The following is a 17,943-nucleotide window of genomic DNA, read 5'->3' as shown; positions in this document are numbered from 1 at the left end:
AGCCTCCCAAAGTGCTGGGATTACAGGCATAAGCCACCACACCTGGCCCATTTTCTCATCTTTTATATGAGAAAATAAAGAGGGATGGTTATGTTACTGAATTTCATACATTGTGAAAAATAGGTTTAAGGATACTATTTAAAGTTGCGAAAGTAGCCGGCCATAAAAAGGAATGAGATCATGTCCCTTGCAGGGACATGGATGAAGCTGGAAGCCATCATCCTCAGCAAACAAACACAGGAACAGAAAACCAAACGCCTCATGTTCTCACTCATAAGTGGAAGTCGAACAATGAGAACACATGGACACAGGGAGAGGAACATCACACACCGGGGCCTGTCAGGGGTGGAGGGTGAGGGGAGGGAATTAGGGGATGGGTTGATGGGTGTGGTAAACCACCACGGCACACGGATACCTATGTGACAAACCTGCACGCTCTGCACATGTATCTCGGTTTTATTTTTTTAGAAGAAATAAAGAAAAAAAAAGTTGTGCAAGTAATCACTAGCAGAACCCCAAAGACTATCTGCCTTCTGAATTCAAAGAAGAGAAAAACATAACAAAAGATAGAAACCAAAGAAAGAGCAAGAAAGTACTAAAATTACATACACAGAGAGAGTTTTAGATAGAGGTAATCAATTATAATATAGTCAAATAAGCTTGATAAAATCTAAAAATTCTCACATTACTTGTTTTTTTTTTTTTTTTTTTGAGACTGAGTCTCGCTCTGTCGCCCAGGCTGGAGCGCAATGGTGCCATCTTGGCTCACTGCAACCTCCGCCTCCCATGTTCAAGCACTTCTCCCTGCCTCAGTCCCCCGAGTAGCTGGGATTACAGGCGCTCACCACCATGGGGTTTCGCCATGTTGGCCAGACTGGCCTATGAACTCCTGACCTCAGTTGATCCGCCCGCCTCGGCCTCCCAAAGTGCTGGGATTACAGGTGTGAGCCACCGCATCCGGCCTCGCATTACATTTAAAAAGATAACTCTAAATATATGCTGATATATTAAAACAAGGTGGTTCAGAACAGCTGAAAGTCAAATTACAAGCAAAATAATATGATGGTACCTAAATAAATGATGGTCCCTGAATAAAAAGGAAGCAAGGGAAAGTGTATAATAGTCACATCTGAGAAAGCTGAATTCAAGAAAAACTCAGTAAGTTATACGAAAAGATCACTTGATTATGAACCTCATGATCCACAGTGAAAAGATATTTCTCAGGATCTGCAACAGGACAGTAACATATTAGTGTAGGATATTTTAACTCACTTCTCTCAGTCCCTATCATCAAGTAAGCGGGTAAAAAAGATGCAGAGGCTGACCAGGCACGGTAGCTCACACCTGTAATCCCAGCACTTTAGGAGGCCGAGGCAGGTGGATCACAAATTCAGGAGATCGAGAACTTCCTGGCTAACATGGTGAAACCCTGTCTCTACTAAAAATAGAAAAATTAGCCAGGCGTGGTTGTGGGCGCCTGTAGTCCCAGCTACTCGGGAGGCTGAGGCAGGAGAATGGCATGAGCCCAGGAGGTGGAGCTTGCAGTGAGCCGGGATCGCGCCACTGCACTCTAGCCTGGGCGACAGAGCAAGACTCCGTCTCAAAAATAAATAAATAAAATAAAAAATAAGATGCAGAGGGTCTGAATAAGAAGATGGGCAAGGTTGATCTTACACTGTACATGTATGTCTAATTCTGTGTCCTGAAAGGAAAGAGAAAATAGAATACACTGTCTTTTCAAAAACAATAGGAGACTTACACAATTTTACAATATATTAGATCACAAAGAAAACCTCAATAAATTCTAAGAAGTGAAATAGAAACCACGTTCTCAAGCTACAATAAAACTAAAAATAATAAGGTTGAAGCAAAAAGAAAATTAATACTCAACCTATCGGAAATGTAAAAAAAATCTTGTTTTTCCTCATTTTAAAGAGGAAATAAAACTACAACTGCAGCCTATCTAGGAAATTACAATAATGAGGATATTATATATCAAAACCTCATGGGACAAGGTCAAAGCTGAAGGCAAAATGATATTTATATTCTTAAATACTTCACGGAAAGCAAAAGTGAACCCAGTATTCTGCAGGGAGGAGGGACTTAGAAAAATTAATACAAAACTTAAAGGAAACAGAAGGGAAAACAGAAGAATTGTTAGCAAATTCATGATTTATCACTGGACACGGTGGCTCACTCCTGAAATCTCAGCACTTTGGGAGGCCAAGGCGGGCGGATCACCTGAGGTCAGGAGTTCAAGACCAGCCTGGCCAACCTGGGGAAACCCCGTCTCTACTAAAAATACAAAACTTAGCTGGGTATAGTGGTAGATGCCTGTAGTCCCAACTCCTCGGGAGGCTGAGGCAGGAGAATCATTTGAACCCGGAAGACGGAGGTTGCAGTGAGCCGAGATTGCGCCACTGCCCTCCAGCCTGGACAACAAGAGCAAAACTCTTTCTCAGAAAAAAAAAAAAAAAAAGGCATAAAGAACTTCTAACTTCTGTCACTCAACCTTGTTCCCAACCTAAGCCAGAGCCTGTCTCTTCCCAGGTTCAAGTCCAGCTGCCTCTCTTTGGCTGCTTCGTGAACCCCACTTGCTCTTATTGGCATTCATGGGGTCGCAGGCCCATCCTGGGGCAGGCCTGAGTCAATGCCAGAGTGGAGTTAGCTTCACCCAAAGTGCTTGGGCTGAGAGGGAAACAGGTGCCATGAAGGGAAAGTGGGTGTGTCACTGGAATAGAAGGTACCAGGAAGATAAAGTGGGTGTGTCACTGGAGTAGAAGGCAAGAACTTCTTCACGATTGCCTTCTCTTTCCGATTAGAAAAGGCGGTGGAAGTTTATCAAATGTCTCAATGGCTCATCTTGTGATGCTTGTATTATTTTTCTCCTTTGAACTACTGAGTCCTCTGGGATGGATTTTGAATAAATTCATTTATGGTGTACATTTATCTTTATGGGATCTATTTTCTAATGTTTTATTTAGCATTTGTATCAATATTTATTTATTTATTTGAGACAGGGTCTTGCTCTGTCACCCAGGCTGGAGCACAGTGGCATGATCTTGGCTCACTGCAACCTCCACCTCCTGGGTTCCAGCGATTCTCTTGTCTCAGCCTCCTGAGTAGCTGGGATTACAGGTGCATGCCACCATGCCTGCTAATTTTTGTATTTTTAGTAGAGATGGGGTTTCGCCGTGTTGCCCAGGATGGTCACGAACTCCTGACTTCAAATGATCCTCCCGCCTTGGCCTCCCAAAATGCTGGGATTACAGCCATGAGCCATCATGCTCAGCCTTTTGCCCACTTTTTAATGGGGTTGTTTTTTTCTTGTAAATTTATTTAAGTTCCTTATAGATGCTGGATAAAGAAAATATGGTACATTTACACCATGGAATACTATGCAGCCATACAAAGGAACAAGATCATGTCCTTTGCAGGGACATGGATGGAGCTGGAGGCCATTATCCTTAGCAAACTAACACAGAAACAGAAAACCAAATACTGCATGTTCTCACTCATAAGTGGGAGCTAAATGATGAGAACACATAGACACACGGTGAGGGGCTGGGGGTGGGGGCGGGGACAGCAAACACTGGGCCTGTGGGAGGGTGAGGGGTGAGAGGAGGGAGAGGACCAGGAAGAGTAGCTAACGGATGCTGGGCTTAATACCTAGGTGATGGGATGCTCTGTGCAGCAAACCACCATGGCACACATTTACCTGTGTAACAAACCTGCACATCCTGCACATGTACGCCTGAACTTAAAGTAAAAGCTGGAAATTCAAAACAAAAAGTTGGCAGAATTGCCATGAAACCATCTGAATGTGAAGTCTTTGTGGGGGAATCGTTCATTGACAACTATTTCCATTTTTACCAAAATTACTAAGTAACCCTTTCCATCTTTTCTGTGGTCAATTTTAGTAAGACATACTTTCCTAGAAGACCATTTAATTAGCACAGGTTGCCTAAATATTGTCTTGTAATTATTTCCCTTACTTGATCCTAATTTTATTATTTGTGTTCCCGACCCCTGCCTTTTAAAAAAACGATAAAACGAGTTTGTGATCTTTCTACTTTGTTTTTCAAGAAGAACTAAATCGTGATTTTTTTTTTTTTTTTTTTTTTTTTGAGACGGAGTTTCACTCTTGTTGTCCAGGCTGGAGTGCAGTGGCGCAATCTCGGCTGGCTGCAACCTCTGTCTCCCAGGTTCAAATGATTCTCCTGCCTCAGCCTCCTGAGGAGCTGGGACTACAGGCATCCACCACCACACCCAGCTAAGTTTTGTATTTTTAGTAGCCCATGCGTTTGGATAGGATGACTCAATACGCTCAGTACTGTAAGGGCGTCCTTTTCCCTGAGATCAATCTATAAATCCAATGCAATCGAATATAAGCTTTCATTTTTCTCTTTTAGAACTTGAAAAAATTATTTTCTGAATTCAAATGTAAGAATTAACACATGAGGTCGGGCGTGGTGGCTCACGCCTGTAATCCCAGCACTTTGGGAGGCCAAGGTGGGTGGATCAGCTGAGGTCAGGAGTTCAAGACCAGCCTGACCAACATTGTGAAACCTCGTCTCTACTAAAATACAAAAATTAGCCGGGTGTAATGGCAGGCACCTGTAATCCCAGCTACCTGGGAGGCTGAGTCAGGAGAATCGCTTGAACCCAGGAGGTGGAGGTTGCAGCGAGCCATGATTGTGCCATTGCACTCCAGCCTGGACAACAAAAGCGAAACTCCATCTCAAAAAAAAAAAAAAATTAACACATGAGAATAGCCAGGGAATTTATGGAAATGAGGAGAAACAAGGGACGCATGGTCTGCAGGGGACCGACAGTGATTCACTAATGGAAGACATCCTTTGGTCTCACTGCCCAGCTACTACTGGCTCTTACCTTCCATTCCGGTGACACACCCACTTTCCCTGCGTGGGACCCCATTTTCCCTCTTAGCCCAAGTACTTTGGGTGAAGCTGACTCCACCCTGGCATTGACTCAGGCCTGCCCCAGGATGTGCCTGTGATCCCATTAATGCCCATAAGAGCCAACAGGGCTCGTGCAGCAGCCAGAGAGAGGCAGCTGGACTTGAACCTTCAAAGAGACAGGCTCTGGCGTAGTTTGGGAGCAAAGTCAAGTGACGGAAAAAGAAAGGATCCTGGTGACTTTCAGCACTCCCGGTCTTTTCATTTATTTGAGTCAATACATTGCCCTGTGCGTAAACCAGTTTAAGATGGATTTTCCAGCACTGGCAACAGAAAGGCTTCCTAACCGACACATAAAGCTACAGTGATTAAAACAGTACGGTACTGGTACAGCAGTAGACAAATTCATAGGTAGACTCATGGAACAAAAAATAATTCAGAAATGGAGCCACCAATATGTGGATATTCATTGAATAATAAGAGTGGCATTTTAAATTGATTGGGGAAAAATAAATTGTTCAAGAAATGGTGTTGAAACAGCTGGCTAACCACTTGGAAAATAAAGCCTGGCTTTCAACCTCTTTTCTGATACCAGAATAACTCTATGGAGATCAAATATTCGATCTTAAAAAGAAACTATAAAACATAGAAGAAAATGAATATTTTTATAATATTGGGGTGATGAAGGCCTTTCCAAGCAAAAAAGAACAAAACTGACAAATTTAACTATGTAATAAATACAGAATTTAAAGTTGGCAAGAAAAACCACTTACAAATCAAAAGGTAACCATAAACTGGAAAAAAATTATATATGTGTATGTGTATATATAAATATATATGTATATATATGAGCTCTGATAAATCAACAAGAAAAAAGAGCCGGGTGCGGTGGCTCACGTCGGTAATCCCAGCACTTTGGGAGGCCGAGGCAGGCGGATCACGAGGTCAAGAGATCCAGACCATCCTGGCCAACATAGTGAAACCCCATCTCTACTGAAAATACAAAAATTAGCTGAGCGTGGTGGCAGGTGCCTGTATTCCCAGCTACTCAGGAGGCTGAGGCAGGAGAATCGCTTGAACTCGGCAGGTGGAGGTTGTAGTGAGCCGAGATCACGCCACTGCACTCCAGCCTGATGAAAGAGTAAGACTCCGTCTCAAAAAAAAAAAAAAAAGAAAAGAAAAAAGAATAACTGAAAAGAAACATGGGGAAAAATATGAATGCAAATATCCAATGGAAAAAAAAGAAGTTCAAATGAAGTTAACAAGAGTTTTCAACTACCAGATTAGCAAAGATACAATTTTACGTGAAACTAAAACTCAAAAACACTGCTGGTGGGAATGTAAACCGGTATAACTATTTAGTAGACATCTGACGATATGGATTACAATTTAACATATGCATATGTTTTGACTCAATGGTTTCTAGGCCTTATCCAAAAGAAATACTTTCACAGGTTTGCAAACATATATGCACAAGATTCTCATTGTAGCATTGCCTTCATTAGCAAAAAAGCAGAGAAAAAAGATACAACTCTCAGTCTATGGGATCTAGGGGGGTCAAAAAAAAAAAAAATAGACAAGTCAAGTGTGCATCATTAAGGGAGTGGCTACGTCCACCAGACAGTGAGTAAAAGTTCTTATCAAGGACACGAATGGCCCGTATTTTGCCAAAACCACCAGCTGGTTTTCTATCCTTATCTTACTCACAGTGGCAGCAGCCAAGTCACATATTTGACCACTTCTTCATCCTGGAAACCTTCCTCCTGGGGCTTGGGGGAACACTGCAGGTTCTGATGCAATCTCTTCGTTTGCTCTTCCTCCCTCCAGACCCAGGTCTTTGTCCTGACCTTTTTTTTTTTTTTTTTTTTTTTTTTTTTGAGACAGAGTTTCACTCTTATCGCCCAGGCTGGAGTGCAGAGGCACGATCTTGGCTCACTGCAACCTCTGCCTCCCAGGTTCAAGTAGCTGGGATTACAGGTGCCTGCCACCATGCCCGACTAATTTTTGTATTTTTAGTAGAACCAGGTTTTCGCCATGTTGGTTAGGCTGGTCTTGAACTCCTGACCTCAGGTGATCCACCCACCTCTGCCTCTCAAAGTGCTGGGATTACAGGCATGAGCCACTGTATCCAGCCTGTCCTAGACTTTCTCCTCTTCTCTGCCTGGTGATGTCATCCAGTCCATGGTTTTAAAATTTCATTCATATGCTGCTCTCTCAAATCTGTATATCCTGGAGCTGCAGGTATGCATGTTCCACTGTCTCCTTGATTTCTCTACTCAGAAATCTCACAGGCATCTCAAACTGAATATGGCTAAAAGAGAAGTATTGATTTCCCAACCTTATGTTTCCAAATCAGTAGACAGTGTCATTGGCTTTCCAGTCCCTGGGGCCTAGAGCCCAGATGTCATTGTTTCTCTCTTCCCCCAACATCTTACAACAATTAGTCAGTGAGACACTGGGCAGATGCTACTAGTTGTATACCTATTATCCCTTCCATCATTTTTTCTTTAAAAAACTCCAGTATTGTTTGGGGTGAGCTATGTACCCACATAAAGACATTCGTTTTTCCCAATCTCCCTTACAGCTAGATCTTGGCCAGTGAAATATAAGTGGAAATTACCAAGGCTTCGAGGAAGTCATTTTAGCAGCTTTTTAACAATGCCTAAAAAACGTGATGCTGGAGGTGAGCAGCCACTTTGTGACCATGAGGCAACAGACATGAAGTAGTTTATGTTTAAATCTTTCAACTATCTGGTATTCACTTATATATACATATATGTGTGTGTGTGTGTGTGTATATATATGTGTGTGTGTATATATATATACACACACACACACACACATACATAGTGGGGTGTCATTTTTAAGCCACAACTTAAAGTTTACTTGATCAGTTATTATTTGTCCAGGAGACCAATATTAGCTGTCTTGACATTACTGCATTCCAGGTCTAGCTTCTGGCTCCTTCTAATTTTTTTTTTTTTTTTTTTTTTTTGACAGAGTCTCGTTCTGTTGCCTAGGCTGGAGTGCAGCGGGGTGATCTCGGCTCACTGCAATCTCTGCCTCCCTGGTTCAAGCATTTCTCATGCCTCAGCCTCCTAAGAAGCTGGGATTACAGGTATATGCCACCATACCCAGCTAATTTGTTTTGTATTTTTAGTAGAACGGGGTTTCATCGTGTTGGCCAGTCTGGTCTCTGCCGGCCTTGACCTACCAAAGTGCCAGGAAAATTAGCAGCAAACAGATTTATAGATGACCCCAAAGCTCAGCAAGCTGTGGGATCCTCTCCTGTTGCCGTAACCTGCCTGAATTGCTGGTCTGGCAAGGAATGATTTTTTTTTTTTTTTTTTTTTTTGAGATGGAGTCTCGTTCTGTTGCCCAGGTTGGAGTACAGTGGTGCCATCTTGGATCTCGGCTCGCTGCAACTTCCACCTCCTGGGTTCAAGTGATTCTCGTGCCTCATCCTCTCAAGTAGCTGGGACTACAGGCGTGCACCATCATGCCCAGATAATTTTTGTATTTTAGCAGAGATGGGATTTCACCATGTTGGCCAGGCTGATCTTGAACTCCTGATCTCTCAGGTGATCTGCCCGCCTTGGCCTCCCAAAGTGTTGGGATAACAGGCGTGAGCCACCACACCTGGCCAAGAATGACTTTTAAAAGAAAAAAAAAGAAAATTCATAATTCTTTTTTTTTTTTTTTTTGAGATGGAGTCCTGCTGTGTCGCTCAGGCTGGAGTGCAGTGGCACAATCTAGGCTCACTGCAACCTCCGCCTCCCAGGTTCAAGCCATTCTTGTGTCCCAGGTTCAAGCCATTCTTGTGTCCCAGCCTCCCGAGTAGCTGGGATTACAGGCGTCTGTCACCACACCTGGCTAATTTTTGTATTTTTCGTAGAGACAGGGTTTCATCATGTTGGCCAGGCTGGTCTGGAACTCCTGACCTCAGGTGATCCACCCGCCTCAGCCTCCCAAAGTGCTGGGATTACAGGCATGAGCCACAGTGCCTGGCTGAAAATTCATAATTCTAAGAGTTGCCCCAACCCTCTAACAGTTGATACCACCTCTGATCCCCACGCTAGAAAACTGGGGACCAATAACAGATGCATGCAGGAGAAGCCTCAACTGCAGCTGGCCAGGAAGCACAGACATACACATACCCAGGCCGGGGCATCTGCCTTCTGGAATATCACTGCAAATGGGGCCTGCTTGTAAAGACACTTTTCCCTTTGAGCATTAGCACTGCGGAGAGGGGAGTCTCAGTCAATCCATTACAAGAGAACCAAAGAAGAACCCTTTCAAATAGGCATTTTATTGGTTTTTTTTTTCTTCCCTGAGACAGAGTCTCGCTCTGTTGCCCAGGCTGGAGTGCAATGGTGTGATCTTGGCTCACTGTAACCTCTGCCTCCCGGGTTCAAGCAATTCTCTCACCTCAGCCTCCAGAGTAACTGGGATTACAGGCGCCCCCCATCATGCCTGGCTGATTTTTGTATTTTTAGTAGAGACAGGGTTTCACCATGTTGGCCAGGCTGGTCTTGAACTCCTGACCTCAAGTGATCCGCCTGCCTTGGCTTCCCAAAGTGCTGGGATTGCAGGCGTGAGTCACTGCACCTGGCCGCATTTTATTGACTTTTAACGCATGCTGGTCACTGCCTTTTGTTTTTTTCTGTATTCCCACTGTTATTTCCTCTCTTTACCCTACCTTTTATCTCCAAAGGTACAGTTTTTCTAAATGGACTAAATAAATAAGTCTGTGAAAAGCCAAATCCATAGCAGAATATGGGGGACTTGGCAGGATGGTGGGGGTGGAAAATGTACTTGCCAGGGCGTCGATAAAGTAATCTCTCTTTTGAGGTGTGCTTTTGAATTTGGGAAAGTCTGGATTTGTCAGGCAGGAGAAATAACATTCAGAGGCCCCAGCGCTCTGCAGGAGCAGGCACAAGTCTCAACAGGACAGCCTAGAAGGTGTGAGTGATATGCCGAGAGGCTGCAGGGAGAGCCCAGGGTTATACATCACGCTCCATTACTGAGGCTTGCCGGGTGCTTAAACCACCTGGCTAATTCTCAGCAACCTCCCTCCCTTGAACTAGGGCTCTGGCTTCCCTTTGACTGCAGACTTTTCCAGAAGGGGCTCTCCAGGCATAAGATAAGCCAGTGCAAATTAAAACCCCTGACAGCATTGGTGTGACTTCTTCAATAGATGTTAGCACCCTTGTGTTTAAGACACAAAGAATTCCCTAGTCTGTAGCAAGCGTTTAAAACTTTAAAAGACACAAAGAAAGTAACCGTTTACTACCAGCTAAATGGCACGCAGGCATGGTGATCTCCCAAAGACTACGGAGTTAGAGAAGGGGACATCCCATGAAACAACAGAATCGCATCCTCTCTAAGGTTGTGCTTGGCCTTGGTAACAGTAGCCCCTGGCCCAGGCTTCCTCCTCTGCAAAGGAGGGATTGGCTGGAGCTGAAGGCCCTGGTAACGCTCAACATTCTATGGCTCCAAACACTTTCTCTTTCATCTTCTGGTGGCAAGAAAGAAGCAAGGGCTGGCCGGGTGGTGGCTCATGCCTGTAATCCTGGCACTTTGGGAGGCCGAGGCAGGCAGATCACGAGGTCAGGAGTTTGAGACCAGCCTGACCAACATGGTGAAACCCCGTCTCTACTAAAAATACAAAAATTAGCCAGGCGTGGTGTTGTGTGCCTGTAATACCAGCTACTCAGGAGGCTGAGGCTGGAGAATTGCTTGAACCCCAGAGGTGGAAGTTACAGTGAGCCAAGATTACACCACTGCACTCCAGCCTGGGTGACAGATCGAGACTCTGTCTCAAAAAAAAAAAAAAGAAGCAAGGGCTGCGTGTGAAAGCAGCAGCGTCCTCGAGGCCCTTTCTGACACCCTACGACTCTCCCCTTGGGTGGGAGATTGTCAAGCACAGAACCACTGGGTCCAGGCAGATAGAGGCACAGGCTGATCTTTGGAATAACCATGCCTGCCTCTGTGGCTGGGCCTTCCTGTGTCCCCAAATCACCAGGTCTGGACAGAAATCTCAGGTATCTCTCCTCATTGTTTTATTCACATATAACCTTCATCTTTGGACACTTTGAAGGGGAGCTCCCCTAAGCCAACCACTCCCCCCACTGGCAATACTCAGCCTCCTGTGGGGCCACGCGACCACGCCCAAGTGCCACGGATGGGTGGGTGTGTGCTGGCTTCATGGGTGCGGGAGGGGGTGGGAGGTTAGATGGTAGGCAGACGGTGCACAGTGTGTGGACATTGGTTGGAATGGTGGGTGGGTGGGTGGATGGGTAGGTGTCAGGTGGATTGTGGGGGTGGTAGTGAATGGCGGTGGGGGGGGATGAGTAACTACAAGAAAGAAGCCAGGAGCTGTAAAAACCCATTTTCACAACAGCTTAAGGGAGAAATGACCACCATTGACAATGATTCCAACCCATGCCCTGGTTAAAGTACAATTTGAGAGCCAAACGTTGCTCATTGGTTTAATATTTTCCAGCTTGCGAGTTTGCTCTTCACAGAATGTGGATCTTCAGACAAGTTTGATCAGTTCCCAGCTGTCATCTGTACAGCCACCCGACAGTGCCTTTCTTACCATTATGAGTAACTCATCCCTTCAACAGCTATTGATTTGTCATCTAACTTTGTCAGGCACTGGGCAACATGCTGGTTCCATTCCGTTTCAAATAAAAAATAAATACAGTCTAGAGTAAGCAGACAAAAAGCAGGTAAGCAATGAACTGATCATCCTAAACTGTGATCCATGCTATGAAAAAAAATAGGCAAGGAGTAGTGAGAGGGTGACAGGGTAGGTCTCCCCTAGACAGGCATGTTGGCAGAGGCATCCTGAGAAGGAGACGCTGGAGGTGACACCCGCAGGCCAGGAAAGAGCCAGAAGGGAGAAAAGCAAGAGAACAGCCATCCGGGCTCCAGGGCAGCCTGTGAAAAGCCCCACACGGGCAAGAGCTGAGACGCTCAAGGACAGACTAGGGCCAGTGTGGCTGAGAGCAATGGCCAGGCTGACCTCCCCTCCTGGTGTGCTTAAGACAGTCCCAGTGGATGTCTGTTGTCCTCGTGTATCTTTCAAAAACATCCCCATGTGCACACTATATTTCATAGTCTCCCTTGATCATGAGAGGGGAATAGTAAGAAGTGAAGTGGGTGGGGAGCGGGGGAGCCCCCATGACGACTGTGTGAGGAATTCAGGTTTATTCTAAGCCCACTGAGAAGCAACGGGATGGGGCTGCTGTAACGTTCCTAATGAACCGGCTACACTGAATGAAAGCGGTGGGGAAGCCCAAGGCCAGGGCTTTCCATCCACTCACACATCCAAACGGAGTGACTGAGCAAACCAGACAGGGCGCTGTGCACTGGGGACTTAAATACAAATAAGAGGAAGAGGGGCCAGGTGTGGTGGCTCACACCTGTAGTCCCAGCACTTTGGGAGGCTGAGGCAGGCGGATCATGAGGTCAGGAGATCGAGACCATCCTGGCTAACACAGTGAACCCCCGTCTCTACTAAAAATACAAAAAATTAGCTGGGCGTGGTGGCGGGTGCCTGTAGTCCCAGCTATTCAGGAGGCTGGGGCAGGAGAGTCACTTGAACCTGGGAGGTGGAGGTTGCATTGAGCCGAGATCACACCACTGCACTCCAGCCTGGGCGACTGAGCGAGACTATCTCAAAAAAATAAGAAATAAGAGAAGACGTACAGATGGCCAGTGAAGATGCTCAGCACTGCGCTCACTAGGGAAATGCAAATCAAGACACAGTGAGAGCCCACCCCATGCTTACTAGGACAGCAATTTTTAAAAATTTTTTTAAGGAAGGCTGGGCATGGTAGCTTACGTCTGTAATCCCAGCACTTTGGGAGGCTGAGGCGAGTGGATCACTTGAGGTCAGGAGTTCAACATCAGCCCGGCCAACATGGCAAAACCCCAATTCTACTAAATATACAAAAATCAGCTGGGCGTGGTGGCAGGCGCCTGTAATCCCAGCTACTTGGGAGGGTGAGGCAGGAGAATCACTTGAACCTGGGAGGCAGAGGATGCAGTGAGCCAAGATCACACCACTGCACTCCAGCCTGGGCGACAGAGCAAGACGCCGACTCAAAATATAAATAAATAAATGGAAAATAGCAGGTTTTGACGGGGATGTGGAGAAATTGGCGGCCTCTTACATTGTTGGTGGGAATGAAAGTGGTGCAGCTGTGGAGGGAAGTGATTTGGCAGTTCCTCAAAAACCTAAACAGAATTGGTTTCTTAGGACTGCCATAAAAAAGCACCACAAACTTAGTGGCTTAGACAAAGAAACATGCTGTCTCCCAGCTCTGCAGGTGGGAAGTCCAAAATCAAGGTCTTGGCAGGCACTATGGATCATGCCTGTAATCCCACCACTTTGGGAGGCCAAGGCAGGCAGATCACTTGAGGTCAGGAGTTGGAGACCAGCCTGGCCAACATGGTGAAACCCTGTCTCTACTAAAAATACAAAAAACTACCCAGGTGTGGTGGCAGGTGCCTGTAATCCCAGCTACTCAGAAGGCTGAGGCAGGAGAATTGCTTGAACCTGGAGGGTGGAGGTTGCAGTGAGATGAGATCACACCATTGCATTCCAGCATGGGCAACAGAGCCAGACTCCGTCTTGAGAAACAAAACAAAACAAAACAAACCGATATCAAGGTCTTGGCTGAGTTGGCTCCTTCCACAAGGGAAGGATCTGTTCCAGGCTCTCCCAGCTTTTGGCGTCCCTGGCTTGTTGGTGCCACCTTCTCCCTGGGTGTCCACAACATCCTCCCCCCATACATGTCTACGTGTGTCCACATCTCCCTGTTTTAGAAGGACACAAGTCATACTGCTTTAGGGTGTGCCATTTTAAGTTGATTACATCTGTAAAGACCCTCCTTATTTCCAAATAACATTACATGCTGAGGTACTGGTGGTTAGGACTTCAAGTATGTTTTTGGGAGTACATAATTCAACCCTTTACGTCATTTGATCCAGCAACATAGTGAAACCCCGTCTCTACAAAAAATACAAAAATTAGCCAGGTGTAGTGGCACATGCCTGTAGTCCCAGCTATTTGTGGGGCTGAGGTGGGAGGATTGCTTGAGCCCAGGCTGTCGAGGCTGCAGCGAGCCGAGATGGTACCACTGCACTGGAGCCTGGGTGAAAGAGTGAGACTATGTCTCAAAGAAAAAAAAAAAGTACTCGCCCAGAGAAACCGACTCCCCCGCCGCAGGCTTGTGTTACACTGTGGGCATCTCAACCCAAGCTCCATTTCCCATTCTCTCATTTAGCACAGTATAAAAACCCTACGTTACCTTGGAAAATGAAACTCCAGCTGCACAATTCCCTGCCTCTGAGCAGGGAAGCCTGAGGGCCAGCCTGAAGGCGGAGGTGAAGGCTTCTGAGCCTGTGACTCAGGAGTGCCCAGACGTGGTTTCTGGTCCCACCCAGCTGAGCTCCGGTAGTCACCCCGCAGGGTCACGAGCTTCATGCAGCCTCTAGGCGGCCAGATTGTGTTTCTTCCACCTGCTTCATCAGCCAGGAAACAGGAGCCCCTGACTAATCTGAAGCCCTGGCCTCAGAAGAAAACAACGCTAATGACTCAGAGGCCAGAGCTGAGACCAGACAGACCCTGTGTAGCCACTGGGGCCAGGCTGCTCTGCGAAGCTGCTGTTTCCTCTGCTGCCGAAGCGGTTTCTTCCACCCAGGGCGGTGCGGTGGTTTGGCGACTTAGAGGTTTGGAGGTCCCCTCTTCCTAAGAGTTAACTGTCCTGAAAAAGCCCAAAACAAGAGCGGCATGATCTTAAATCCTGGGGAGAGGACACAGGCTGCCTGGAGGGGCCGAGGGCACACCTAGAGCTGGGGTTTTGTTCTCACTCTGTTGCCCAGGCTGCAGCACAGTGGTGCGATCTCGGCTCACTGCAGCCTCAACCTCCCTGGGCTCAGATGATCCTCCCACCTTAGCCTCCTGAAAAGCTGGGACTACAGGCACGTGCCACCACATCTGGCCAATTTTTTGTAATTTGTAGAGACAGGGTTTCACCATGTTGTCCAGGCTGGTCTTGAACTCCTGGGCTCAAGCAGTCTGCCTGCCCTGGCCTCCCAAAGTGCTGGGATTACAGGCGTGTGCCACCATGCCTGACCATAGAGCTGGGTTTTGATTCCACATGTGGAGGAGGTGCCTGCCTAGGGCTGACTGGGAAAAGTGTCTAGGGCTGAGCTCACAAAGTGATGAGCTCCCCGTTGCCAGAGGGCTTCAAGCTGAGGCTGAGTGAGACGAAGCACGATGGAGTGAACGGTATCCCTGTGTTGGAAGGAGGGTGGGTTATGTGAACAGTGTCCCTTGTGGAAAAGAGGAAAATAGCCCGGCCCTGGGCTCCACTTCCTTGAAAGCGAATTTGGTGTCTGCTCCTTGGACAGATCAACACAAGCACCTACCCTTCCCGGGCCTCAGTCCCTTCTTCACCCAGAAGGGGAGTTCAGGGAAATTGGGCGGACATGGGCAATCCCACTGGGTTGGCTGCTTCTGGCTGTAAAATTCAAATCTCTAAGGCCTCTCCAATAACACAGTCCTAAAATTTCACATCATCAGCAGTCATGTCTGCCATCTTGAGCTCCAAAACACCCCTCAAATGCGCCTATCCCTCCACCCCGCAAGCCAGCATCTGGCCCAGGTCCGTCCCCGCTGTCTGGACTATTGCAGTCACTGCCTGGCTAGGATTCTGTCCACAGTTCATTGCCCACATGGCATCCAGAGAGCTTTCTAAAATGCAGATGAGGAGTCCCAGGTGTGCTGTGAATACACTCAGACTCCCGTCTGTCCTCAGCACACACCCTCTGCCTGCTGCCGCACAAAGCTCCAGCCACACGAGTGTCTGTCTGTCTCTTCCTCAAATAGCCCAGGTCTTCCCATTTCAAGGCCTTCTGGCTATTTCCTGTGCCTGAAATGCCTGCCTCCACTTCTCTTTGTATTTCAAGCCTCTACTGGCTTAAATGTCATCCCTCAAGTCAGCCTTATATAAACATGCTTTTAAAAATAGGTCCGGCTGGGCACGGTGGCTCACACCTGTAATCCGAACAGTTTGGGAGGCCAAGGTGGGCAGGTCACCTGAGGTCAGGAGTTCGAGACCAGCCTGGCCAACATGGTGATCTCTACTAAAAATACAAAAATTAGCTGGGTGTGGTGGGACACGCCTGTAATCCCAGCTACTTGGGGGGGGAGGGGGGTGAGGCATGAGAATCCCTTGAACCCAGGAGGTGGAGGTTGCAGTGAGCTGAGATTGTGCCACTGCACTCCAGCCTGGGCAACAGAGCAAGACTCCATCTCAAAAAAATTAAAAAATAAAAATAGGCCAGGCGTGGTGGCTCACACCTGTAATCTCAGCACTTTGGGAGGCCGAGGCGGGTGGATCACTTGAGGTCAGGAGTTCGAGACCAGCCTGGCCAACATGGTGAAACCCTGTCTCTACTAAAAATACAAAAATTAGCTGAGCGTGGTGGTGCATGTCTGTAATCCCAGCTACTCAGGAGGCTGAGGCAGGAAAATTGCTTGAACCCGGGAGGCGGAGGTTGCAGTGAGCCGAGATCGCACCTGTGCACTCCAGCCTGGCGACAGAGCAAGACTCTGTCTCAAAAAAATAAATAAATAAAATAAAATAAATAAAATAAAAATAGGTCCACTCTCCTGTGACTCCCCTACCCCTATTGTCCATTGCGGCCTTCTGGGACCACCTGCTGCATGGGGTGGGGACCACAGTCAAGCCCAGAAATCCTTTTCTCTTTCACTGAAGCCTCCACCTCAAAATCCCTCATCTTCCCTTCTACTTTAGGGCTCTCTCACAAGCTGTCTCCATGGTCCCCTGTGGGTTGGAGTGACCCAGTCCAACCTCTCATGGTAGAGCTGAGCTCAGAAAAGATAAGCCAGACGCCTGCCACCTTCACCAGACTGTCAGGTGGCAAGTCTTTTCATTTTTTTTTTTTTTTGAGATGGGGTCTTGCTATGTTGCCCAGGCTGATCTCAAACTCCTGGGCCCAAGTGATTCTCCCACTTCACCCTCCCAAAGTGCATCTTTTCACCCTTTTACTAGTGGAAGAAAAATCCATCCTCGAGGAGGGATGGAGTGAGTTTGGTCCAGCTTCACTTGAGCTCCTGGAGTTTCTCCTATGCCCTGGGAAACCGAGGTTCTGGCTCGCTATGTGCCCACGTTCCCCAGGTAAAGATGGGATTCCAGCCAGGTATCAGAGTGGGTGGGACCACAGACTTTGGAGCCAGCTAGCTCCCAGTCAGTTACTACCTGCAAGTTTAAGACTATGAGCAAGTTTCTTATGCTCCCTGTGCCTCGGTTTCCTCATACCTCCAAGAACTGTGTGATGATCTGGGAGCTAATGCTGGTGCCGTGCGGCTAACTTCAGCAGCCCCTCTGGCTGCCCACACACCATCGCCTCCTCTCCTCCAGCCACCACCAGCCAAGGCAAAGGAACCTTCAGAGGGGCCATGCCTAGCCAGATGAGGACAGTTCCAAGGACATGCTGCATTTCTGCAATTACAGTGGTTTCTTCCTGGCTTGGGATTAGCCACTATATGTTGTGAAACTGCTGTCCATCTTCCAGCCAGCCCTCCTCACAGGCCTATCTCATGGTATAGTGTAGAGGGTTGAATTCTGTCCCCCCAAATTTTGTGTCCACCCAAAACCTAAGAATGTGACCTAATTTGGAAATCACATCTTTGCAAATATAATTCGTGTATTCGTCCATTTTCATACTGCTATGAAGAAATACCTAAGACTGAGTAATTTATAAAGAAAAAGAGGTTTAATTAACTCACAGTTCCACATGGCTGGGGAGGCCTCACAATCATGGCAGAAGGCAAAGGAGAAGCAAAGTCACGTCTTACATGGCAGTAGGTAAGATAGCATGTGCAGGGGAACTGCCCTTTATAAAACCATCAGATCTCATGAGACTTATTCACTATCACGACAACAGCACAGGAACAACCTGCCCCCATGATTCAATAACC

At 46.9% G+C, this 17,943-nt stretch overlaps 1 long non-coding RNA gene across 2 annotated transcripts in view; it reads right to left on the bottom strand.

Annotated features, from left to right (window-relative positions):
• The window catches only part of LOC129529361 (uncharacterized), a 68,367-nt gene extending 54,026 nt beyond the window's left edge, over nucleotides 1-14,341 (bottom strand). For both annotated transcript variants that reach the window (XR_008674859.1, XR_010132432.1), the window contains exon 1: nucleotides 14,243-14,341. This is a non-coding gene — a long non-coding RNA (uncharacterized lncRNA). The remainder of the gene's footprint in view (nucleotides 1-14,242) is intronic.
• Nucleotides 14,342-17,943: the final 3,602 nt, after the last annotated feature.

Source organism: Gorilla gorilla, chromosome 22, assembly GCF_029281585.2.
Source record: "Gorilla gorilla gorilla isolate KB3781 chromosome 22, NHGRI_mGorGor1-v2.1_pri, whole genome shotgun sequence".
Classification (NCBI taxonomy): Eukaryota; Metazoa; Chordata; class Mammalia; order Primates; family Hominidae; genus Gorilla; species Gorilla gorilla.
This window is presented reverse-complemented; position numbering and strand designations above follow the sequence as displayed.